Genomic DNA, 27512 nt, shown 5'->3' with positions numbered 1-27512 from the left:
CAACCCCAGAGCCCTTCCCAACCCCGGTCTCCCTTAAAAAGTGCTTTCCTTGCAGGCAGGGAATGGCTTGGCAACCTGCTTTGTTACCCGCCCCATCCCTTCTAGTCCCACCGCCTCTCCCCGGCTCCAGGCTCTTTGTTACCGCGGCCCCGGAGTTAATCCCCATTTAACCCCTTCTTCGCTCCCTTCTCCGGGGCAGGGGAGGCCCGGGGCCCGCGCTGGCGTGGAGCCGGGATCCTGCCCCGCCCCCTTGAGCGCCCTGAGGAGGGCTACGAGGGGACGGACGCTGTGGAGTCCACGCGCAGGCACCGGCAGCCGCCGCCTGCTCCGGGGGCCTCCTCGGGCTGCAAGCGGCAGCTCCCGCCTCCCTTCGCCGGGCGCCCGGGGCTGCAGCGGCAGGGCGCGCTGCTGATCGCTGGAGGGGGCTCTCGGCCGCCTCCTGCTCCTGCGGGAGGGGGCTGGGTTAGGGGAGGGGTAGCGGCGGCCAGTTCCCGCTCCCCGGGTCCGCAGGAGGCAGCGGGGCTCCGCTCCCTCCCCGTGCCCAGCTCCCAGCCGCCGCCCTCTCCGCGCCGAGCGGCCATGGCGCCCCTGCCTGCGCGGCCCCCCCGCCGCCCTGCCCCCGCCGCCTGCCCGCGGAGCCTTTAATGGCTCGGAGCCTCCGCCGGCCGAGCCCGACTCCTCCTGCGCCAGCCAGAGGGAGCCCAGCGAGCGGGAGCCGAGCAGCCCCGGCGCCGCGCACGGTGAGAGCCGCCCGGGGAACAATGGGCGGCGGGGGAGCGGCCAGACCGCGGCGGGGAGGAAAACAGCTTCCCGGGGGGGCGCCCCGCTCCCGAGCGCTGCGATCCGCGGGGGGCTGCGGGCGGAGCAGAAGTTGGTGCCTGCGGGTTGCTCCCCGCCGCCAGAAGTTGCTCCTGAGAGGAGGAGGAGGAGGAGGAGGGGGGCGGCGGCGCGTGGGTGTGAGCCGGGCGGCTGCAGCCCCGGGTTGGGGGGATCCGACGGGGGGCACCGTCGCCTCCTCCCCCTTCCGCGAGTCCCGGAGCTGATCGGGCTGAGCGAGCCGGGGGCGCCCCCCCGGTAGCTGGGGCTCGGACCCACTGCCCGCCCGCAGCTGGCTCTCACGTGGGACGATTGAACGCGAGAGGGGCGCAGCGCCAGCCGGGCAGGGAGGCTCCCTTGGGGAGCCAGCGCTTTGGTGTCTTTATTGAAAGGCCTTCCCACCCCTCGGTGTGCTCGGCTTCGCCGCCCGCCTGCCACAGCCCTGCGCATCCAGCCCGAGTGGCATCGTTCCTGACCATGCCTAGCACTGGGAAGCGTGTGTGTTAAAGCAGGCTTGACATTCACCCAGTGTGTATCGTAGTGTTTCAACTCCATATGTTGTCTTGAGTAAACAAGACATAGAAGTGCCGTAATCTCCTGTATGCTATAAAAGCAAAATGGTCACCTGCAGATAACAATAAAATATAAAATGACTTCATCCTCATTTACTACTAATCCCGGGATATATTTGGTGGGGTTTTTATAGCCAGAATTTCTGCCACTTTCACTATTAGAGATGAAGTTTATTTTTCTGTATTGTTTTTGAACAAAATGAAGGTGTATTAACTGTCCAAGGAATGCTTAAGTAAAAGGCATAGCCTTTAGTTTCTTAGTAATCATTTGGGGCTCTTTAAGATGTAATTTGTGGGCAATAAGGGCTTAATCTTTCTTATGCTTGTTAAAAAATAAAACAAACTTCTAGGCACTCTGTAGTATACAGGCTGTTTTATTGCTGAAGGAAAACAAATGGAATGTTTAGTGTTTTTCAATTATGGTCTCTTTACAGACTTGCCTTCAAGTAGATTTGTCCTTAGGGGATGAAAAGATAACTGTTCATAGAACAGTATCACTCACTTGTTATATTATTATTATTATTGTCCCTGAGATATGCAGAGATTTTCTTTTGTATTGCTTCCAATTAATTTTTACGGTAAGCAGTTGTTGTTGGAGCTAATCCAAACAAAATAAAATTCTTAAGAGTTTTTTTTAATGTACCTCACATCTGTTTTACCAAAGTGATTGTCTAGTCTAATGAAACTTTCTTTGACATTTCAGTAGCCAGCTAAGGTGTAGAAGATGCTTTGTTTTTTATGTGGGTAGATATACCAGGAATATATGAAATCTGCTCAGTTGTGGGCCACATTGGTGGTAAACCAGAATCTTGAAGTCCTTGCCGATTGAACTAATGTGAAGCAGATAAGTTTGTGCAGACCTAGGGAGAGCACTGGATGCTGGGGTTGTGGTTTCTCTTTACTGAATCTCATTTCAGGATGTGGGTACCTAGGGGACCAGGCTGTTAGAGGACCTCACTTTATTCTGCCCCATCTTTATCAAATAGAGATGTCTTGTGAAAAAGAGAGAGTACATCTTTGCTGTTACTATCTTGTTTAATATTTTTGACTGGTGTTTGTGAATTAAATTCTCAGTTATACCTTTACTGCAGGATCAGATAGGAGAATTGCATGATGGGATATGGATTTAAAAAAAATTTTTTTATAACGTAGCAAAAGGTTCAGTGGAAGTTATTGATGGACATGTTAAAAGTACATGATTAATGTCCTAGAAGAGCCAGACTATATTTGAAAGTTTCAGCGCACTGTCCAACTATCATTTGGATCCTGTCTTTCACACTTAAGTTTAATTTTCTTGACAGAAATAGGATTTGTATGATCTTGTATTGTTAAAAGTAACATTCAATATAATGGAAAGAGTGCCACACAAACAAGCGAAGTATCAAAGGGGGGTTAGCTGTGTTAGTCTGTAACTGAAAAAACAGTGAATAGTCCTGTAGTACCATCTGCATTTTTGTTAGTCTCTAAGGTATCATGAGCTTTCGTGGTCTGTGGGTTGTGCCCCCAAAGGCTCATGATACCAATAGAAATAGTGTGACTTTAAAATCACAAAAATTGTTAGGGGAAAGAAGGGGGCGGATAATACCAGAAACTATTTGTAAATGACTTCATTTCAAGTTGAAAATGGCCCTTTTAAAGTCGGCAATGGTTACACAAGGAATGATGTGCCTTTATAAAACTAGCCATTAGTAACCAATTTCTTCTGACACTTTGCAGTTGATAAATGGCCAAAGAACAGAATACCAATCAAATGTGACAATGAACAAGATTTTTTTTTTGTAATGGAATTGTGGGCTTAAAAAGATATTAATGAGATTCACAGTGAGGATTTAAATTAGTTTTAGTGTAACAATATAACATTTCCCCCAATTCTGATGCTCGATTGATTTAATCAAGGCGGTTAATTCTATATTATCTTGGGCCTGACATTGCCCAAATACAAATTTTAGGGTCAGAAATTAGTCTTGATAGTATGGGAGATTTAGGTCACTGGAAGGTCAAGGTTTATAGTTTTCACAGTTTGTGGGTGTTTACCAGATTCTGACATTTAAAGTTTGTGAATGAGCAAAGGGTGGGCTGAAGGTGAAGTCCACTTTGCTGGTAGTGAAGGAGCCACTGAGGGACTAATTGCCAGTGCTTATAAAGGTCATCAGGCTCAGTCAGCTTTAAATTTGTGCAAAATGTCATTAAACTTGGCCTGTGGAAATGCAGATAAATTAGTCAGTTAGGTCAACCACTTCATCTTGTGCCTGGGGGGAAGGGCTCCCCTGTGTATGGGAATTTTGACCTTGGTTGTAATCAAATCAAGCTGATTAAAGGTTATGAAAATAACATGATATGCTTGTTTCGGGAATTTAAACGGTAGAATGAAACTGTCTGAAAGGAGAATTGATATATATATATATATTTTTTTAAGACTGAAAACAGGGCTTTGAGAAGAGAAAAGAATCTGTCTTGTTCATAGCTAACTACAGTGTGGTCCTAGATAAACGTAAATGGCCTGTTTTCTTTTCCAGAAGTGCTGTGCATCCCCTGCTTTTATTGATTTCATTTGGAGTTGTGGCTGCTCAAACATATAAAAACGAGTGTCAGTGAATTCTGTAAAATAAAAGAAGTTACCTGCTTTTGTCTATAGGTAACTGGCATATAGAATGGAATGAACCAAACAAGAGCCTGGAGTTTTGAAATCTAGAATAAATGTATATTTTGGATAGATTTTTGCACTGTTTGTATTTTGTGATATACTGTACCAGTGGCCTTGAGGAGTGGTTGTAAGTGAAATGATTATTTAGCATAACTGTACAAAAATGTGTAGAAACTTTGGTTTCATTCTCATTTTCCCCTCCATGTGTTCTATTGGCTTGGCTTTGAGGTCATAGTAAATGTGTGGTGGTTGTGGGACACACTAAAATTACTCTTATTGCTTGCTCTTTCATTGATATAAGTGTTGTGCTGGTATGTTTGATGTCTTGTTTTACTACAGTATTTAAATTGCCCTTTCAGGATCCCACTCTGTGGCTGATAGTGTAAAAGTAAAAGGGAATTGTTGCACGGTCTGTGGTGAGATTTTTTTCAGAATGAACAGATAGCTTGTGATAGAAATGATACCCTGATTTACTAAATCCAGTCTGTGCGCTCTGTAATATATGAATAAAGGAAGACATACTTGTGGCCTTTAGTCTGTGAGTATATATCCTAAATTATGTAAGTGCACCCTATTTGTTTTGCACAAGGTATAAGTGAAAAAATATTCTTAACAGCATTTTAAAATAGAAAACTGAGATCAGCTGCTCATAATTAACTTAAATCCTCTCACAACATTATATGGAAAATAAACCAATAACAGCATGAATTGGTATGTAAGGGATTCAGTGTAAAATTAAATTACTGGAAAAGGTTTCTGTTAATGACTTACCTTATTCCATTCTGATAAGAGTCTAGATCGGGGGTCAGCAACCTTTTCAAACCAAAGAGCCAAACTACTTCAAAATTCAGAAGAAGTGGTCAATGCCCATTTACATGACTGAAAATATACAACTTAATGTTATTGATAATTGACATGATTGATAATATCACAAATGAAACATTGTACTCACAGACCTTATTTAACAGGACTTCTGCTTCTGCATCTTTTTACACATTTCTTTGATGTTTACTTCGTAATTCAGGGCTATTCAACTTTGGAAGCCCTGGGGGCCACAGTGATACTCACAGCACATGCTGAGGGCCACAACTTAAGTGTGGTTTCATATACATGCAAATATATATGCAAATAGCTTCTTTCACACTGACAGACATGAATACAAAGATTAAGGCAAGACTACACAACACACAGTCCCCATTTAAGTCAGTTCTGCTGATTAATAAAATGCAATATTTACCCAATTTCCACCCATATGACAGCACTTTTAATGAGCAATGATAGTCCAGGAATTTAACTACTAAAACGCATATCAACAGAAGACCATTTTATTGACTACTTTTTTTGTTTGGGCTCCCACCCTCAGGCTGCAAACAAATGGGCTGTGGGCCGCATGACGCATGTTGAGTAGCCCTGTCGTAACTGGTCAAATTCAAGTTCATGCACACATTCAAGCTACATGAGTAATTACGCATTTTTTTAATTTTGAATTTTTTATTTTAATTTAAAAAATTGTATGTATTTTGGGAACAACAAAAGAGCCATATTTGGCTTCGAGAGCCATATGTTACAGACCCCAGTCTAGATTGTGAAATGTATTAGAAGTAAGGGTTCTTTACAGTTTGTTTTACAGTTTTCTGTCCCTTGTCTCTAGTCTCCTTATACCAGTTTCCATGCGCACTTGTTGGATAGTTGAGTATGGGAATTGTAAGCATGGACCCCAAACTTGCACAGTGTAGCATTTTGGTGTATGGATGGTTGTGTTTGGAGCTCTAGTGAAACTAGCAGGCTCTGTTTGGGCACAGCAGATTGCCCTCGCACTACATGATACAGGGCCTTAGTATATTCTTTGGTCTTAGTTTGAAACTTGAAAATAATATTTATAACTTCTGTAATTTTGTGGCCCGAAAATTAATCTATTGCACTGCCTATAATACATGAATCAGTAATATTAAGTGAATCTTAATCTTATTTTTATATGCATATTAACATAACCATGTGAAATATACATAGCAAAATCATATTGCTATAATTTTATCTACCTGCATTCCAGCAACTTGATGATTTAATGGGGTTCACTTATGTGCTTGGATACAATTTTTATTGTCAGTGGTTTTGGGCTGGGGATGTTGTTTTGTTCTCTGTGAAATGTCTAGTCTGATTTTGAATTTTATGAAATAGAAGTAATACTAGAAAATGAATACACAAGGAAGGATCTGAAAAGTGTTTATCTACTAAGTAATGGAACGGGAGCATAAAATATCCTATTCCTTGGACCATGCAGAGAATAATTCTGAAAATGCCTCAGCAGCAGTTGTAAGGACAAAGCAGGTGAGCTGCTCCTCTAATGAAAGAGAATAGTCAAGTGATTTTTGTTATTTTTTTTTAAATGAAAGGCAGTGCAAGAGAACACTACTTGCTAGTCTGGATTTATTAATAGATTTGAATTCAGAAATAAGACACAGGCTGAACAATACCTGAAATGAAACTATTTGACCAAAACTTGACCGGTGGTATGTAGTGTTATAGGAAAGGCTTAGGGCCTGCAGTATTTCACTTCCAAATGATTTAGTAGCTCTTTCTAAGGAGGCCCTGAACCCAATACAAAAAGGGTTTGCCAGGAGAAGAAGCCCTACCAAAGCCCTTGTTGCTATTACGTAATTGTGCTTCCAATGCCATTATAGGGAGACAAACTCCTAACATTCAGCACTGGCTTAGCTTGGTCTGGTAATGTACCAAAATAAGCTGCACTAGACCTGGGTGTCCACATTAGGATTTGTTCTGGTTAGTGATATGGCTTTGCTTATACTATTTGCCTTACTGGGGACAAGGTCAGTGACAGATGCCAAACTAAGAAGAGACAATGAATGCATTCTATGTATCCTCTGCTTTAACTTGGAGGCCATCAATATATATTAAGGCACTAGACAAAAGACCCAGGAATGTTTCTGCCTGCATTGAGGCACCAGGGGACTGGTTTAAACAAATTTTGGGGAAAACAACTAGCAGCTGATACTTGATGGTGGTTTTTCACTGGGGTGGGGGGTGGGGAAGTTGGTTCAAACTTTCTGATGATAGAGAAAATATTTGATGGAATTGAGTGAAGTTACACCTTACCTAATTGTCTACTAATGTATGGGTGAGCTATACTTTTCAAGCAGGGGATATAAATACTTTATTAGAATCATATGGGAGGGGTGTGGGCGAGAAAGGTCAGAATCAATCCCCTCTTCAATTATGCAAAAAATATTTTGCCTTGTTCCTTCTGTTTGGAGAAAAAAGGAGAACTTGGACATGTGTAACCCTTGACAAATGCATGTTATGGGTCCTCTTACGTACCGATTCATGGGGGAAATAATATAGTTAATGCTTTTGGCTCTGGAGGGCCCTGATTCAAAGTGTGATATGTCTGTCAAGAAAGCAGCTATCACCTGCTCATGCAAAAGACCTGAAACCAAACACCGCATTGCACTTAAACTCAGAGGCTTGATTCAGCTCCCTTTGCCGTCAGTGGAAAATCTCCTCTTGACCTCCGTGTGTGCTGGATAAGTTCATAAACCCTAGAATTGCCCTTTCTTCTGCAGTAAAAAGTGAGCTATTTGGGACTCTTTAAAGTAACCCATAGAAAGTGTATTGTCAGGAAGCTAGAATAGTAACTAAGTAGGGAAAAATAAAACAAGAATAATTCAGGTGGGCAGAGAAATGGGTGAGTGAATTGAATAAACAATTGATGTAAGAAAATATTAGGACTACGTTTTCATTCCACTGTCACGTAAAAATAGCCTGGAGAGCCCTCTTGATATGTAGGATAGGAACGGTATATTCCAGAATTCATGTCTTGTCTACTAGGAAATTTATAGTCTTAGGATCTGATACTTCCTGTCTTTCAAGAAAACTTGAGGGATATTTTGTGCCATCACAAGAAAGATATCATTGAGGAAATCCCCCCCCCCCCCGAGGAGCAACACACCTTTTATTTCTCTACCCCCCCATTCCTCAAAAGTTCCATATACTTAATACTGTTGGTTCTCAAAAATCAAATTACAGCTTTAGATGTGGGCCATGAAATAGAAAATTCTTGGAAGAAAACTAATGAGCATATATAAGAAAGTCTTTAGGGAAATTAGTGTGGGGTGTGTGTGTGTGGTTTTTTTTTTTTGTTTTGTTTTGTTTAAATTAGATCCCGCCACCCCGCTAAACTATGTGCCAACCTCACAATGCAAGTAAAGGAGACCGTAAATTTTAAAAATGTGATCTGAATACTATTCTTGCTTAGTGTGATTTGCTGCTGCTAATGCTGGCAAATTGGGAAAGTTGGAGGAAAAATAGTCAAAAGAATAGTTTTGTTCTTTTCAAAAGTAAAATCATATTTAGCTTAATGCAATTAATACCTGAAGAATTAATTAAAGCTGGTATAATAAAAATAATGATAGAAATGTAGCTGTGTTAGTCTGGTGTAGCTGAAGCAAAATACAGGACTATGTAGCACTTTAAAGACTAACAAGATGGTTTATTAGATGATGAGCTTTTGTGGGCCAGACCCGCTTCCTCAGATCAAATAGTGGAAGAAAATAGTTACAACCATATATACCAAAGGATACAATTTAAAAAAATGAACACACATGAAAAAGACAAATCAAATTTCATAACAGAAAGGGAATGAGGGGGAGATTTACTTCTCGCCCCCCACGCCCCGCATTCCCCTTCTGTTCTGAAATTTGATTTGTCCTTTACATATGTTTTTTTTTTTTTTTTTTTTAAGTTGTATCCTTTGGTATATATGGCTGTGACTATTTTCTTCTGCTATTTGATCTGAGGAAGTGGGTCTGGCCCACAAAAGCTCATAATCTAATAAACCATTTTGTTAGTCTTTAAAGTGCTACATAGTCCTGTATTTTGCTTCTAATAAAAATAAGATAGTCAAAGGACACTTAAAAAATCTATAAGGACTCTGATTTTTCCTATAGGAAAATTCTGAGAAGGGATTAAGAGTTTCTGCTTTGTTTTTCCCTTAGTAGAATATAGAATCACAGAGAAGTAGACTTGGAAGAAACTTTGAGAGGTCATCTAATTCAGCCTCTGTGCTGAGGCAGGACCAAGTTGTGATGGACTGGGCTGAATCTGGGCACAACTGAGGGTGTCGGCTTAGGGTGAATTGCTCAAAATTTGGGGCTCCTTACAGCCCTAGACCAGAGACCTTCCCAAACAGTCCACAAACCAGTCACACCAAGTGCTTCAGCTGCCAATCTGGCTAGCCAGAAGCCTTACGAGCAAAAACCCCTCTGACACCCCAGCTCTTCCTGTGCCCCAGTCAGCCCCTGGCCTAACACACAGGTGAAAGGTTTTAGAACCCAATCTCACCTACCCTGAACAGGTTCTTCTGGTCCCAAAAAACCAGCCACAGGTCCCAATCAGTTTACACTCTGGATCTTACCCACACAACCACGCTGAGCCAATCCTTTAGAATCTGAAGGTTTATTAATAAAAGAAAGAAAAGCATGAGAGTAAGATTGTTAAAGAGAATACATTACATGCATCGAATCACCAAGTTCTCAATGCAAGCTCTTAACAGAGATGTTACAACTGCTATCTTAAAAATCTCTGGTATACAGGCAGTCCCCGAGTTACGCGGATCTGACTTACGTCGGATCCGCAGTTACGAACGGGGATTTCTCACCCCGGAGGACTGGAGCGGCGGGACGCCTGGTCCTGCCGCCCACCTCCTCCGGGGCGAGAAAAGCTGCTCCCCGTCTCTCTGGTCTGCTGGGGGAGCCAGCAGACCAGGGAGACGGGGAGCAAAGCGGCGGAGGACCCGGGCCGGACCCGCGGCCGCTTCCAGATCAGCTGGAAGCGCCGCGGGTCCTGCCGGGTCCTCAGCGGCTTTGCTCAGCATCTCCCTGGTCTGCAGACCAGGGAGATGCTGAGCAAAGCCGTGGAGGACCGCGGCGCTGATCTGGAAGCGCCACGGTCCGGCCCGGGTCCTCCGCCGCTTTGCTCCATGTCTCCCTGGTCTGCTGGGGGGGGACGCAGCTAGTGCCCCCCCAGCAGACCAGGGAGACGTGGAGCAAAGCCGGGGGCCTGTAGTAGAGCAGGTGGGGCACTGCTGGTTGGTCCCGCAGCACCGCTCCTTGGTGCTACTGGACCAACCCGGCAGCACCCCAGCTGCTCTGCCCCAGGCGTCCTGATTCAGCCGCTGCTGATCAGTTTCAGCAGAGGCTGAATCAGGATGTCTGGGGCAGAGCAGCTGGGGTGCTGCTGGATTGGTCCAGTAGCGCCGAGGAACAGCCGTGCTACTGGACCAACCCAGCAGCACCCGAGCTGCTCTGCCCCAGGCGTCCCCAAGTCAGCCGCTGCTGAAACTGACCAGCAGCTGACTACAGGAAGCCCCAGGTAGAGTTGCTCTGCCCTGGGCTTCCTGGAATCAGCTGCTGATCAGTTTCAGCAGCAGCTGACTTGGGGACGCCTGGGGTTCTTAAGTTGAATCTGTATGTAAGTGGAACTGGTGTCCAGATTCAGCCACTGTTGAAACTGATCAGTTTCAGCAGCGGCTGATGCCAGTTCTGACTTACATACAGATTCAACTTAAGAACAAACCTACAGTCCCTATCTTGTACGTAACCCGGGGACTGCCTGTACATCCTATGTCAGGATGGGTCCACGGTTCTTCCCAGCTCATTGTTCCCTGCAAGGCTGCATCTGGGATCAGGAGCCGAATTCAAGACAAAATGGAGTCTGCCACATGGCATTTTATGCCCATCCCTGGTCTCTTCCAAGCTGGAGTGGGTCACATGGCTCAGAGACCTATCCTTGTGTCCAAAGCCAGCAATCACTATTCTGGCTGATCTGTAGGCATCTAGATTTATTCTTCAGGTGTGTCTTTGGCACCTAGAGATCTATTGTCCTTGGAGCCTCGCTAATTAGCATAGCCATTGAACGAACATTCTTTGCCTTTTGCTCTGCCTCAGAGAATTTTCCAGCATCAACACAGAGTACGTATTTTAATTCCACATACAGATGTTATACAAGTACATGAATAGCATATACAGAATCAGTAGAACATAAGCTTTCATGTGACACCTCACATGACCCCCTTTGTACAGACTTTTGGGGCAAACAGCCTCCATATGGGTGCAACAGTGATCTTTAGAATCCAATAACGTGACACAAGTATACCTAGTAAGCTGTACTAAAGTAAATGGCTTGACAGGCAATGGCAACTTTTGCTGCAATATATTGGACAAGCCTTAGTGAATTAAGTTTAAGTTACGTATTCTAGGAGCTAAAATGTTTGAGTTATTGTGGGATTGTATTAATTTGAATATATTACATGACTAATATAAACATTGGGAAGGGTTATGAGCTTCAGAGGACTATTTGAAACAGTGGGCCAAACTGAGAATGAACTTTTAAGGTTAAGTTGGTTTCCCGGGAGTTCTCTAGGAACAAGGGTATGCAAATGTATCTACTCCAGTTATGCAAAAATTCAGCCTTTGCCTCAACTGAGGAACCTTTTGTCTATTGAGGACATGTTGGGTTCTATTAATCTATGTATAAAGAAGAGTCTCACAGATATATGAATGTTCTTGTTCTGAGCTAAAGGAATGATGAACTGGTAATCACTGGAGAACCCCTGTGTGGGGTTTGAAGGACAGCTCACTGGTCAGAGTGCCCTTGGTGGAGTTAGGATTGTTCTCTAGTAAGCTTATTTACAGTGTGTAGCTTCTTTGATTTTAATATGTTTGCTCTGTAATACTTTTGTCTTAAGAATCAATGTTATTTCTCAGAAATAGCTGGTGGGTAACTTAAATGTGGCCATTTTTTTGTTTCATGCCTGAAAGGGGGAAGGTAAAGCAGTACTGTTTAGGCACTCTGCCATTGCTGGGGAATTCACAATATAGGCAAGCAGCTATGCAGCCTGGAAATAGCCTAGTAAGGAGAGGGAGAGACATGTCTGTGCCCAGGAGAGGTGATGTGGAGGCACAGGGAGAAGAATATAAAGTGGATATACAGATGCAGTTACCATGAAGTGTGACGTGTGTATCTTCGTTTATTTTTGCACACTTGCTTTTTTCTGCTATTCTATGCAATGAAATCCTGCTTTGGCTCGATTAGGAAATAGTTACAGGGTATGTAATGCATTAGAGTTTGGTTATATGATACTAACTAGAAAAAAAACCTCGTTGATTTCCCTCTCCCCTCCATGTCTGTTTTGTGCATGTGAGAAAACATGATGTAGTTATTTATAATTAGCATGTTAGATGAAATTTGATCATTAGTTAAAAGTGCAAATACATTTGTTGATGACAAATCCTAGAATAGCTGTGTTTCTATAATAGACTTCCGAGTTAAACTTAATAAGAACCTGTCAGAAAGCAAAGCTAGTTTGGTCACTTTTGAATGGGTTTAAGACACGTTTGACACCTCTTCCTTTGGTTTTCCTCCAGTAAAGCATGACCTTGTTTTTGGTGAGGTTTAAAGCTTTGAGGGGACAATAATAACTCAGATCAGTTGGAAGTAATTGCAACTAGATCATCAGCATAGTTTTGTTTAACTTACAGTGTTTATTTAGTCTTTTCGTGTTGGTAAAGTTCAATCAAATTCTTCATGCTCTTCAAGACTTGAGAGGAATAGCAATAGTTCGGGCTTATTGTTTTGAGGATTATACTTTATTGTGTATGTCGTTTCTAGGTTCATGCTGGAAACATCTTAGTACTCAATGGGTCACTCAGAATATTTCCTCTTTTTAAAAACGGGTCATGTGCACAAGGGTTCACTTTCTAGTCTGTTGCTTTCGGTACTGCTAACGTGTGTTCTGCATTAGAGTATTAATGCATTAGAGGAAAGGAATTCTATTCTTAAATTAGTCATAATAAAAGGGATTTTAAAAGAATCCTTTAATGAATGTTAGTTCAATGGAACTATTCCATTGGTGACATGTCTGTGGAGTTTTAAAATGAGCAAAATAGCCTATCCAGGCTGCTAGTTAATGTTTTTTTTTTTCACCTGGATTTCTTTAAGCTGTTTTTCTGTTGTAGGTGTACTGAGGACATTCTACAGCTCATCCTTGAAGGCTGGATTAATAGTGCCTGATTGGCTGTATGTGCCTGAATTGCTGTAATCCTTAAATGAACATAAAGCATGTGTGCTGCGGGGGAACTTCGTGCAGGGAATAAGAATTGACAGTTGCAAATGAAAAGCAAAAATGAAATCTTGACCTCTTGAATATTTTCAAACTGTGTGGGGATTACCCAATATATAATTAGCTTGCATCCAAGGGAACAGGAATTCATTTGTGTGTTTCTTCCTCCTCCTCGCTACAATTTGCAGAAGTTTATTTTTTGACTAACTCCCCCACAGCTGACAATTTTGGTTTTTTTTTTTTGGCTGAGGGGGTGGGGGCACTGAAGAGTGGGAAAGATGTAAAATAAGCTAAGGGTCCACTTACAATAAGAACCAAAGTTTACCAGCACAGGATGAGTACTTTTGTTTATTGTTCTGGGAGGCAGCTATTATACATTCTTAAAGTTATGATGCTTGATGAGAAAGGGAGATCTAATAATGCTTATCATAAGAGACCTAAACTTCAGAAAATGTAATTAATCACTGTATCTACATGAAGGTAGTTTAATTTTTCTTACTAAAATGAGACGGGTTAGAGTTAGAACTATACAGAACATGACTCTCAAACTAGGGGTGTAAGCAACTATCCTTATTGAGTAGTCTTCCTCTCCTCCTTCCCCTTCCCCTTGCTGCCTCTATTAGAGAGAGGTGGCAATGAGGGTGGAGCAGGTTCTGGGGGGAGCCAGAGCATGGGGGATTGGGGAGGCAGAGGCCTCCCAACTGCTATCTCTCTCCCTTTTGAAATGTACAAAAGCTGCCCGTGGCTCTTATACATTTTAAAGGCAGAGACACAGTGGGCTAGAAAGTGTCCCCCTTATCGACCACTTGATGAGTCAATAGAAATTCCATTGACTACTCAATTAGTCGATTAATTGAAATTTAACATCCCTATCTCAAACTCCAAACCATTTCATTAATAGAGAACAGGAGTTCTGATGTGTAATACATTCTACCGTCACAAATTTTCATGTCATCAGAATTATTTGATTTTTTCCTAACTGGGTTATTCATATAATGTTTTTCTTTCTTGAAGTACAGTAGAATCTCAGAGTTACAAAGTTACAAACACCAGTGTTACAAACTGACCAGTCAATCTCACACTTCATTTGGAACAGGTAGCATGCCATCAGGCAACAGCAGAAACAAACAAAAAAGCAACATTTTTCTTTTGCAGGGTAAAGTTCAAAACTGTATTAAGTCAATGTTCAGTTGTAAACTTTTGAAACAACAACTGTAACATTTAACCTCCATTCCAGAGGTATTCATAACTCGGAAGTTCTACTGTGTGGAAACCAGCACACATTTTCTTCTAATATTATTGCTGTCCGCGGCATGTTTCAACAGCATTTTTCCATAGTACCCAATTTTAACTTTTTTTTTTAATTGAAGAGATAACTGTAATGGAGGCAGCTTTCAAATTGTTTACTTTTTGTTGGGCTTTAGTAATTTTATACTTAAAACTGTTGCCATTATGAAAATGCGCAGTTGGGTGTCAGTTTGTTTATTTTAAACAACTTTTAACACAGGAAAAGTATTTTTACTACCTAACATTTTGATCTTTCAGCTTTCTTGCTTTTCTCTATGAAAGCATAGGAGGGATATGGAGGGTGTGGATTTCCAGGTAAAATTAAATAGAAATTGTCTTTGAGCATCGTGGATTAAATTGTATGTTTGTCCTGTGTGTAATTTAGAAGGATAATATAGTAAACTTAATATTTTTCATTTATTGTAGAATATCATGTGGTTAAAAAATCCTGCTGTGAATATCACAGAATTCCAGCTTCAAATTTATATATTGTATTCCTTGTAGGAAACACCTTTCAGGATATTGCCAAACATTTTTGATCATACAGAAGAATTATTATATCAGATAAGTCTCCTGTTTTCTAATAAAGAGTTGTTGGTGTCCTTGCCTTGTCCTGTCACTTCCTATGCATTAAGGACTTTTGACTGGTTTTCACATTTGAGGCAATGTGTGCTCTTATTTAACAGAAAGGATAATAGCTTAGTTATTAATGAGGACTTATTATTTTTAACTAGGGTAAAAACCAGTGAATTTTGTGGATGCGGGTTTGTTATCATGGGCCAAACAATTTTTTTTAATTCTCCCCCCCCTCATTTATTTGTGACTGTTTTATGTGTTGCTTATACTCCCGTGGTAAGGTGGTGATTGTGCTACTGCACGACGAGGTGGAGACAGCCATTACAAAAAATCAGGTAGCATTTATGCTTAGTGAAAGTCTGGGTTACTAAATTTAATTCACTACTACTACTCCTGGTTTTTGTTTAAAAATGCAGAGACAAATCTGCAGCCCTAATTATGGTCTTGTGCCTTCCAATTTTTTTGCTTATTGGTTGATGGGTGAAGTTCTCTTTGCAGATTCATATTCTTTACATACCCATAATCTCTCTGATGGAAGTAGGAATCTTGGTCAAGAGAGCATTGGAGTTGATCATATAAAAGATATTAGGAGTGTTCTCTACAAAAGGTCGCTCTGTTTAGGCTTTTTTAAAGTGCTGTGGCCAATTTGTTCCTACTTTGATTAGAAAAGTTATTCCATAATTTTAGCACTTGTGGGGAAAAATTGTTCCTGATGTGCCTAAATATATTTTTCTTTTATCTGTGCGCTTTTCAAAGTTGCATTCCTTAATGGCACTTTAAATGCTACACTCTACTTGTGTGCTTATGTCCTTTAAATAGTTGTTGAGTTTGCTGTGTTTCTCTGGCTCTGCCCCTTGAGGAATTCGAAGGCATATTAGTAAAGTTGGCTTGGATACCTTTATTTCTGCTCCATATCATCCATTTCCAGAATAGTGCAGTGGTTGTAAATTGCCAATGTTCCCTCTAATCTCTTCCATCCATGTGCGGATTTTTAAAATTTTCGTGCAGAATGATTTTTTTATGTGCACCAAGACGTGTATTGTGCACCACCAGGGGAACTAAAACCTTGCTGTGGGCACTCTCATGATTAGCTGGGCAGCATTTGGATCTCTCCTGAGCAGCTGCACGAGTACCCAACTTACAGGGAACACTACCCACCGCTCTTTGGACACTGCCTACAAAAGCTGCATCAGTCACTTCTCGTTAATTGTATTTTCAGAGGAATTTGTGTGTGTATGTGTGACTTAATTATTGTTCTCTTGGATTTTCCACCTTTTCTTCTCTAGTTTCCTCCCTTGAGACCGTGGTTATTGGGTTTTTAAAAATTCTCTAAGTTTTCCTTGCTCAAAGCCATAATTACTGTTAAACTCAGTGCTTGCTGAGTTGAGTAGCCCCTGTAATTGCTCCAAACTTCCATTTTATTCCCAGTTTCAATCCATTTCTCTTTATCAGTAAGAAATAGATCCACAGTTATTTCTCCTGCTTTAAGTCTGTATATTTTAAAACACAAATGAAGCCTAGCATGTGTCTTCCTTCCCCCTCTTCAAAACAAACAAAACATAGACATGATAAAGACAGAAGGAGAAGCTAAAAGTCAGAATTATGTGCTGTATTATGTAAAAAATAAGTTTTTGTAAGCTGTTAAGTAGGGATGTTAAATTTCAACTAATTGAATAGTCGATGGGATTTCCATCAACTATTCGATTAGTTGATAAGGACTAGTGTGGCAGTCCACCTTTGAAATGTGCATTTCAAAATTGAAACATCGCAACGAACCCCAGGCCAGTGGGAAGTCTACTGCTGACCCTGGGCTCCACGCGACATTTCCATATAAAATGTACAAGAATCCCAGCAGGGGCTCTTGTGCATTTCAAAGATTGAAACTAGTAGTCGTCTAGTCGATTAGGTGCTTACATCCTTAGTGTTAAGTTTTATTATTTCTAGTGAAACTCTGAACTTCAAGACCTTCACAAAATAATCATTTTGAAAGAGGGATGTGTATATTGATGTGATCATTTAAGAACTTTCAGACGAGCCCACCAGTAGTTTAAAAAATAATAATTCAAGCAGCAGCAAAGACAGTGTAGGATCTACAGGTCAAATCCAAGGGCAGCAGTTTTGTTTTTTACTGATTTTTTTTTTTAACTCCTACTTCCACTTCTAATTTTGTGTAACTTTGAAGACCCCTAACCAAGCCAGTCCACTGAGAGAACTGCCAAAATGGTACTGCACGATTTGCCAAAACAAAATAAGTTTGAGCCTGGAGTTTGTGGCAATTTTTTTTCTTTCTCAGGGAAATACTGAAGGATAGCTGCAGTGCCTGTGACTGGGTATGTTAAAGTTTGAATGGTCGATGGATTAGTTGATAAGGGGGGCAGTTGGTATCCCGCTGCGTTTCTTCCTTTGAAATATATATTTCAAAGAGAAAGGTGCAGCAGCAGGGACACCTCTGCCTCCCCCGCTCTGGCGGAGACAGTGCTGGGGGGTATTGGCTTTTAAGCTGGCTCCCCCCAAGCACTGACTCCTGCTCCCCCCTCCCTTGATGCCTCTCTCTGATAGAGGCAGCAAGCGGAGGGTGGGGAAAAACTTATGCTTATTAGATAGTTGACTAGTCACTTATATCCCTAGCTGTGACTCATGTTTAGTTCTTTAAATAGAGAAATCTTTCCTGAACCCCCTCTTATTGCTTCCAGACACCCTCTCCCCACCACACACCCCTCATCATCAAAAGCAAGTTTCCTACTGACTAGAACACACCAATTCAAAGCGACTCCATGCTCTGTCAGAACAACCAATGCAAAATCAGAGGTAGCTACAGTATGATCATTAATACGCCCTTCGGTACACCATTCAAGATGTATGGGTTTTCCACTTGCCTGTCAGAACATGTGGTATATCTCATCCAGTGGATCACATTCCCCATCACCTATAGTGTGGGTAAAGCCAGACAATCACTATGCTCTCAAATGAACTTATACAAGGCGTGTTTAATCTCTTATCATTTTTCTGTCAGCCATGGGCAAACATGTGTCACAAAGCAATCACTCTAGCTGACCTTTCAGTCCTCATCCTCAAAGGAAACATGCACAAAACCTACAAAAGATGGGGCTGGGAACTTCAGTTTGTAATTGCTGAATGCTAACAGCCATGGACTTAACAGAGGTGCTGGTTTTATGGCACCTTACAACTTGCAAGACACCCTGCTGCTTGTTAAACCCTAATTGCCCGTTTCATGCAACTCTTTATCATTCTTATTTATCTACCTTCAGAGAGACCAAAGACATGGATCCAGCCTCCAAAAAACTGGAACCATCTAATTTTTAGACTTAAGATGGCAAATTGTATCAAAATCCTTTGTAATGGAGTGGGTGGAGATGAGAAGAATGTGATCCTACAGTGCTTTGTGGTATAAATAGCCTCAGTAGTTCTGCTAGCAAAGTCCTTTTATTTTAGTTTATGTGAATGTGGAGTGGTGGTGACAAGGTGAATAATAATAATAATAAAATATGCAGATAGCTTCAGTATGCATGTGACACTGTTGATGACATTCTGTGGGAGTAGGGACCATGGATATGCTTCCCTTAGAAGTCTCCTGCAGATCTGGCTGCCCCATCTGGGGTGGGTAAAATGCAGCTGTTCCTAGTGCTCAGAGCTGTTCATGCAGTTTGGTAGTCGGGCTGAGTGGTGCAATATGTAATTTCTTTGCTGTAGTACCTTGCAGCAACAATTTACTATGTTACTGTACGTCTACACAGCAAAAACAAACAAACCCTGTAAGTCAGGGAGGCTTAGCTCAAATCAGTTGAGTTGGGCTGCTGGTGCAAGGAATAAAAATAGCAGCACAGCTGTTTGGCCTGCACTCCTAGCCCTGTTTGGGCTATGAGACTCTCCAGTCTCCTTCCTCCTGCCCCTCAGTGAAGTTTGGAGCCCTGGCTCCAGCCTGAACAGGAAAATCTAGACCAGTGTTTCTCAACTAGTGGTATGAGTACCCTGAGGGTTACTTGAGAGAAGTCGGGGTGTGTGTGTGTGTGTGTGTGTGTGTGTGTGTGTGTGTGTGTGAACACAGGACTCTTGAACACAACGCTGATTAGGCCTAAAATGTAGGCTTCCCTTCCTGCAAGATTAAGGGGTCTTTTTAGTTATTCTTTCCCATATATTTTACACCCAGAGCCCTAGGGAAATCAAAGACGACAACTTGAATATTCTTTGTACTGTTGTGGATTTAAGTTGGAACTGATTTTCAGCATTTGTTAATCATCCTTGCAATCCAAAGCCTGTTTATCCCTCAACTACTGACCGAGAGGACATTTAACCACTGAAAACTTAATCTCAGCTACTTGGAAACAAAGGCTTTGAGATCACAAATTTGGCTACTTTGTACTAATATTCTGCCAATCTTATCCGGTAACATACAAAGTGCATAGTTTCTTCTACTATGACTTGCACTGGAAGGTTGTAGTTAAGCTGGAAATTGGGTGATTCTCAGCAAATTGGCAGGTGTGATAGTGGCTTTCCATTCAGGCTAAATGAGGGGAAAATTATATGCCTTTTTTTTTTTTTTTTTTTTTTTTTTTTTTAAGTAATAGCTGAAACAACAGAAGCCACTACTCGAACTTCAGACCAATATAGCAAGGCTGGGTCAGCCATGTAGTCTGAGAGGTTTTTCCTGGGACTAAAAGCAAATATAATCAGGGACTGGTTATTTAATTCAACTGTATGGGTTGCTGAGTGAGAAACAAATAGAAGGCAGCCCCAGAAAAGCCAAGGAAATGTCAAGTAAAGCACTGGTAATGTGGCCTTGAGGGAGAGCCAACAGTTTTTTAATGCAGAGGACTATCTTGAAGAGGTTGGAATTATGAGCATAGAAATTTCCTTTAGGTTCATTTTAGGTGTATTCAGAGGAACAGGACTTAGTACGTTCTTTGTAAATACATGGGATTGTGTCAAAGGAGGAATACCTGATTATCATCAATATGTCCAAATTAAGGTATCTGACGAGGAAGGCTCTGAATATTGGCTAAAGGCTTGGATTTAAGTCATAGAACACTAGAACTGGAAGGGACTGCAAGAGGTCATCGAGTCCAGTCCCTTGCCCTCATGACAGGACCCAGTACCATCTAGACCAGTGGTCTCCAACCTCTTTACACCCAAGATCACTTAAATGTCAGGGCAAGCCAAGATCTACCGCATCCTTTCCCAAGACCCCACCCATTCCTTGAGGCCCTGCCCTCTCTGTTCCCCTCCTCTTCATCATTTGCTGACCCCAGCCCTTACTCAGTGGGTTGAGACAGGAGGTGTGGGCTCCAGAGTGGGAATGAGTGATTTGGCTGTGGGAAGGGGTGAGAGGTGCAAGCTCTGGGAGGGAATTTGGGTGCAGCAGGAGGTGAAGGGGATGCTGGCTCAGGGAGGGAGTTCTAGGCTGGAGAGTATTGGGGTCAGGTGGAGGGTTGGAGTGCTGAACCAGGCGCAGGCTTGTGGGTGTGAGGTTGCAGGAGTTTGATGTGGGACATATGAAGGGCTCAGGGCACAGGTTTGCTGTGTGTAGATGGTGCAGGAGGTTGGGGATGTGAGAGGCTCAGGACGGGGTTCTGGTGTATGATAGGCTCAGGTTTGGGATCTATGGAGGTTCAGGAGTGTTATGATGCTGCGGCCAGATGGGGGTTGGCCCCAATTGGGGGCTTGTTGGCCAGGCTTCATTTTCAAATAAAATATTATGTCAAACACAAAATGTTTCAGCATGGTCTTTATTTACGAGAGGGGTGGGAACCTGTTTTGAGTCAGGGTCACTGACCCACAGAAAAGTCAGTTGGGGCCACACAAGTGAGATGCAAAAAAACCCAACCCTTCCAAAAGAAACCCAACCATCACTAATGTGGCCCCAGCTGAGACATCTCACTCCCTTGGCACTCCAGCCCCAGGCCAGATTAACTCTTCTGGGGTTCCAGCATTAGTTGAATTTGTGGTCCTCTACACTCTGAGGTGGGGCCAAAAATGAGAGATCTGGTGTGTAGGACAGGGCTGCCAGTGAGTGAGATAGGAATGGGGGTGCAGAATCTCAGTGGAAAATAGGGTACAGGAGGAAGCTGGGGGTAGGTGTCTGGCCAGGAGCAGGGTGCTGGTGGGTGTCTGGCCATAAGGCAAGGACAGGGTGCTGGATGGTATCTGGCCTGGAGGCAGGGTGCAGGTGGGGGTCAGGCCAGGGGGCAGGGTGCTGGTGGAGACCTGGGAATGGGGCAGGAGCAGGGTTCTGTATGATGTCTGGCTAGGGGGAAGGGTGCTGGTGGGGGCTGAAGGCAGGGGGCTGAAGCAGGGGGTAAGGTGTTGGTGGGTGCTGGGGCTGGGAGTAGGGTGCTGATGGGAGCTGGGGCAGAGTACTCATGGGAGTCTGGCCAGGGAGAGTGGACAGGGACAGCTCCAGGGTCTCAAGGAGACACGTGGGCTGCTCTTCCCTGCCCCTAAACAGCTGGGTCTGTCATGCCTCCAGGGACTTCCTTACTTCCCCCTGCTGCCTCCTGCACGCGGGGGCGCTGGGGGGAGAGGGAGAGAGGGAAGAAGGGGGAGAATAGGTGTCTCAGGACTTTGTTCCAGTTCCAAATTTTCAGGAAGCATGTGGCTGTTGTGGGGAGCGGAGGAAGAGCGCGCGCTTCCTGAGAAGTTGGAGCTGGCACACGGTCTTAGGACTCCTACTCTTCCCTCCCCTGTAGGAAGCAGAGGCTGGTTCTCCCTCCTCCTTGTGGCACCCTTTTAGATACCTGAAAACTGCTATCATGTCCCCTCTGTGTTCTCCTTTCCAAACTAAGCAAGCCCAATTCTTTCAGTCTTCCTTCTGTTTTAGATCAAGTTCTCTAGACCTTTAATCATTCTTGTTGCTCTTCTTTGGACCTTCTCCTATGTCTTCATGTCTTTCTTGAAACGTCGTGCCTAGAACTGGACACAATACTCCAGTCGAGGCCTAATCAGCACAGAGTCGAGTGGAAGAATAATTTCTCGTGTCTTGTTCACAACATTCCTGTAAATGCATCCCAGAATCATGTTTGCTTTTTTTGCAACAGCATCACACTGACTCCTATTTAGCTTGTGGTCTACTATGACCCCTCGATCCCTTTCTGCAGTACTCCTTCCTAGACATGTGTAGCATGTAAATGTGTAACAGTGTTAGGACAGAGCTGTACAAGAAAGAAAATTCACTCCTTGCTGATTACCTTCAAGGAATTCTCTGTGGACTTGCAGTTTGCATAGTATAAAGGGATTTTTTGTGTCTTTTTGTAAGCATGATGTATATTACAAATTATTTTAAAATCCAATGGATTAGTGACTTGCAGTGGCATTCAAGACAGAAGATTTAAATGCTGTCTGAAGTGGCTTCCCCAGCTGTACAAGTCCTAAATCTCCTAGGAATTGAGTTCTGTTCTTCTGTGACTTAAAGCTGCTGTCACCATCTTATTGTCTAGCACATGCTCCCATCCCCTGGGATCGGGGATAGAGTTGTGCAGTTTATCGAATGACTTAAAACCAGTTAACAGCATAATTCAGCTGTAGCCACCTAAACTGGGGGCGGAGGGGCCTTTGACTTATTTAGATTTAATGAGCCTTTAGTACAAGTACTCCAAGAAGAATAGGTGAAAAGATGATTTATCTACCTCTCATGTAAGTACAATTAAGGGTTAGTCCTTGTCAGCCAGAAAACTGCTACACAGTGAGATTCATGGTTAGGATCTTATTCGGGTATAATCATATAATAGGAAACGATGCCCTGTTTTTCTGATGGCTAGAGCCCTGCAAATTTGTGGATATCTGCTTTATATCAGTGGGTATCCACATCTGAGGATGTCAATGTAGATATCCGCGGCTCCTATTTGTGGATGCGGACATGGATACAAATTTTGTATCTGCACAGAACTGTGTTCATGGCTTCCAGAAGGAGCTGCTTGTGGGTAGGCAAGACTAAAGGGAGGTTCACACAAAGGCCCCAAAGAGGTCAGGCTCTAAAAGATACATTGCAAAGGGCTGGGCTACTCCTTTTCTCACATCTTGATTGTCATTGGGCAGCACATTGATGCGTCTTACCTGCCTGTATCTTTGAGCTGCATGCATCCAGCTAAGCTGTCGGTAGCTGGAGGCAGTTTTGAGGACTGCTGCTTCTCACAGTGCACCCACATGCAAAATAGCAGCTGGGAAAAGATGTTGGATGGTAACAGGTGAAGGTCTCAGGTTCCCTAGCCCTGCTGTGAGCTTTGTCAGGCTTCCCGCTCTCCCCACCTTGCAGCTGTGCACCCAGCTGCTTTCCTCTGTTTTTCATTTGAATGCCACCAGGCCCACTGTCATCCTCCAGAACCCACCCATTTACTCATTACTTCCAGTTTGCCTTTAGCACTGACCCATCTGTCCCAGCTACCTCTGCCATATTTTGCACAGCTCCATGTTGCTAACTTCCCACTGCTGCTAGGGGAGGTAGAGTGTGTGGACAATAAGTGTAGGTTTCTCGGTATAGCCAAGTTATTTGTAAATATACCAATTAACTGATTAAATAGTCTAAAATGTCTGGAATAGAATGGCACAAAACTTGGTGACTTGTCCAAACAGTACTGTACATACACAGATTATCTCTACAGTTACATATGCAGCAGAATAAACAAGGTCTGCATTAATAGGCTGTTAGCACATTGTTTGAGGTGTAGCAGCTGTGGCTGAAGGCAGATGAATATGAGATTGACTTTTAAAAGTATTTTTTTTAAAGAAACGATTTAAAGGTTTTATACAACACTTTTCACTATGAACTTTTTCATAGTATGAGAAAATGAGGGAAAAGAGAGAAGATGACTCGCATGGGACTACTTAGGGATAAAGAAGCGGTCATGAGTGTTCACAGAATCATGCCACAAACAAGACCCCTTCACTGTCCTGAAAAGTATACTTTAGGTGAAATTGAAATATAAGACCAATTCAATGTTTGATTTCATTGGTTCTATTGAATAATTATAGTATGAAATATTTCTGGTGGTTGTTGTGTTCATTGCTCAAATCTATTTTAGATGTAACTTAAATGAAAAAAGTGTGGTGTGATTTCTTGATTCTTCATCTTAGCAGATAAGCTTTCACATATGGACATTGTTCTAGGTTAGCCTATTTTCCCTCCGTTCTTGCTTGTCGCACTGTCCTTGTTAATCTCTTTTCTTTGGACAGGTTGGACTTCCCTTAACCGGGACTGGTTCGGCAACATCCATGGTCTAGCAGAACCTGGGATGTTCCTGGACCACAGAGCCCAGGTATAGGAAGGTCAGGCCATGGTGCAGAAGTGCAGCAAGGGCACTGGCGACTCACCAGTGTGGTGGGAGGGGGAAAGGAGGGAGACATGGAGGGGCAGGTGGCGAGTTCTTCTCCCTGTGACTGAGAGGTAGCGGGATCGGCAGCGGCTGCAGGGTCCAACAAAAGCAGCTAGGGATCTCCAGCCTGGGGAGCCATGGCCGGGCAGGCAGCAGCGGTGCTGGGCAGGATCCCTAGCCAGGGACAGCAGGACAGCCCAGGCCATGTTGGGAGGGACCTCACCCAGGTCCGACAAATCCCTTGTTTGGGACTGGTCAGGACCCGAGGGTGCTGGGTGAGGGAGGTCCAACCTTTACTACTTTTCTCTTTTTAACATCATCTGCACTTTTGACTATTGGTGGGGAAAACTGGTCTGTTTGTGTGAGATGACAACAGCCAACTTGATGTAGATCTCCCTTTTTTGAGGCCATCTGCATCAACTTACCTCTTCCAAGTCAGCTCCTGAAGCAGAGAGGTGTTGCTTAGCAGTGCCTCTAGGTACTGGCACTGCTTGATGATGTATGTGCTGTAAGTCTGGTGGGGATAATCTGTGATTTCATGCAAGGGGAAAATCCTCTCTTCTGATCTTTAGAACTCTACCTGAATATATTTTTAAACACTTAGGGGATAGTCACGTTAGTCTGTAGAGGATAAACTTAAAAAACAACAAATGGTCTGGTAGCACTTTATAGACTAACAAAACATGTAGACGGTATCATGAGCTTTCGTGTGCACAGCCTACTTCTTCAGATTACTGGAGTTTTGAGTTTGGGTTCAGACCCAAAATAAATGGGGGGGGGGGAAAGGAAGGGGGTGGGAAACAAGGAGAAGAAGGTATGAAAATATCAAAGGAAAAAACAAGTAGGCAGAGCTGGTAATATATAAATACCTAAAGATTGGATAGTTATAAGAAGCAGATGAAGATCATAGGCTAACAGTTAGATAGGAAGGGTACTAATGCAAGAATCTACACAGACAAATGGGTCATCTTTCTGAATGATATCTCTATAGACTCCCTGGACAATCTTATTGGCATGATTTTGTGTGTGTACATGTACACTTGCAGTGTGTATTGTATTGACCATTTGTGGGTAGTGTATACATAGCCTCAACTTGTTTAGTTGTTAAAGATCTATATATCTAATATAATTAACTGAACTAGTGCGAAGTTCTTGGATATGTTTTATATTCCCCTTCTCCACATTACACATGTAGCTGTTTTGGAAGCAGAGTATAGCTTTACACAATACTTCTTGATCCTGAAGAACTACATAGGTTGGCAGCAAATCTATCATGGATGGTAGAGGATTTAAAATCAGGATGTGTTTCTTATCAGCAATATGAGAAGGCAAAATTAGTTTCCTTGGACCAATTTCAAAGGCATAAGTATCAGTAGTTATCCCACAAAAATGTGTGTTTTTAAGAGGGTCTGGAATTATGGCATCTTTTAATGTTTATCACAAATATAGCAAACCATTGCATTTACTTTGTCCGATGTTCTCTGAATTACTAAGCATTATCAATTGTACTTTTTTGTTTGGTTTAGTTTAGGGGTTGTTTTTAATGAACCCCTCCAGTTCTTAACATGACCACCCTTTTTCAAGAAATTATCTTTACATTGGGATGCTTGTTCATTCCCACCGAATGTCAAAGGATGGATTATTTTTTTGATAGGCAGTTGAGAAGGCAATTGCTATTCAATGCCAGGTGCATCTGGACACTAATGACTAACTAGAGTAGGATCCTTCTCTCGCCCTCCTAGAACATTGCTTATCGGGGACATAAATAAAGCTGGGTGAACAATGGCTTGGAATTTTTTTGTTGTTCCACTCATTTATTTTTTAATTTTTGCAATTGCTAATGTCAAACAATATTTTCTTTCAGTTTTAAGTATTTAAAGTTCACACACTTAAGGAATATTTTGAAATGAAAAGCTGTTTTGAAACAAAGACCAGAATGTGGTTTTTGTTTTGACTTCTGGAATGTTGTTTTTCTCCACAAGAAAATTGGCGCAACTAATAAATATTTATGAATCATTTTGATGTCTCTGAATCTATTTTTTTCCTGAAAATTCTACCCAAAATATTTCATACAGCTCTAGGCAAAAATCTCTTGCTCACTTTCTAAGTTGATAACTGGTCAGCTGTTTCGACAATATTTGACCGTAAGTGGCAGTTTTGGTAGATAAGGGATACTATTGGGCTGGGGATTTAAGTGACTAGTCAACTATCAGATAAGCAAATGCTTATTGGATAGTTGACTCGACTAGTCGCTTCTCTCCCGCCTCTCCCCCCCCCTTGCTGGCTCTATCAGAGAGAGGCAGCAAGGGTGGGGAGAGCAGGAGCTGGTGCTAGGGGGAACTGGTAAAGCCAGTTCCCCCCAGCACTGTCTCTGTGGGGGGAAGAGGAGGCACAGCGGGAAATGGTGCAAGCGGGGATTGCTGGGGCTCTAGCTACATTTCAAAGCAGAAGTGCCCTTATTGACTAATTAAATAGTCAGTGGAAATTGTCGACTATTCTATTAGTTGATTAATCTAACTTTAAATCCCTAGTGTGGGAGGGGAATGAGGGTTATGGGGGGATGAGGGCTCTGGCTGGTGGTGTGGGTTCTGGGGTGAGGCTGGGGCCAAGGGAGTTGGAGAGTGGGAACAAGTTTAGGGCAGCAGATTAGGGTTGAGTTTTGAAGTCTAGGCAGGAGGCTACTGTGGTCAGGGGAGTCACTGCTCTAGCCCCAGCAGGGAGCTGTCCTGGCCAGGGACAGGAGGCTGCAACAGCTCCATGCAAAGCAGCCCTGAGCTCCTACACGCAGCTTATAAGGTAGCTGCGCAACCCTGGGGCTTAGTGGGAACCCTGGACCTGTCTGACCAGGAGATGATCATCCTTGACGGCATGCTGGTTGTGCTGACGTGTGGAGTCTCTCTGGTGCAGGGTACTAGCTGCAGCTATGTTGAGTAGTAGACTTTTTTCAATTAGCTTGTTTAGAAAGGGGAGGCAAAACACTTGGAGACAGTTAATGAGATCTCTTATGTACTGGATAGACTATTGCTGGCTTTAGGATGGGTGGTAAATTTTTCTTTTTTTCCCTTTTCAGAAGAGGTGTTGAACTATTTCTGTTAATAGAATCCCCAGATGCTCTTAGATCTCTCCCACCAGACAGGAAGGGCATGGATTGGAATCAC

General features: G+C 42.9%; 1 protein-coding gene across 8 annotated transcripts in view; it reads left to right on the top strand.

Annotated features, from left to right (window-relative positions):
• The first annotated feature begins 201 nt into the window (after window positions 1-201).
• Window positions 202-27512, top strand: part of FARP1 (FERM, ARH/RhoGEF and pleckstrin domain protein 1) — a 307710-nt gene continuing 280399 nt past the window's right edge. For 2 of the 8 annotated variants that reach the window (XM_075918780.1, XM_075918775.1), the window contains exon 1: window positions 208-740. The gene's annotated coding sequence lies outside the window, so the exon portion shown is untranslated. Of the gene's footprint in view, window positions 741-12040; window positions 12156-27512 lie in introns of those variants that run through there. The other 6 variants (XM_075918779.1, XM_075918773.1, XM_075918778.1 and 3 more) reach the window with 5 other exon arrangements.

This window comes from Pelodiscus sinensis, chromosome 1, assembly GCF_049634645.1.
Source record: "Pelodiscus sinensis isolate JC-2024 chromosome 1, ASM4963464v1, whole genome shotgun sequence".
Taxonomy (NCBI): Eukaryota; Metazoa; Chordata; order Testudines; family Trionychidae; genus Pelodiscus; species Pelodiscus sinensis.
The sequence above is the reverse complement of the archived record's forward strand: the minus strand, read 5'-3'. Positions and strand labels throughout refer to the sequence as shown.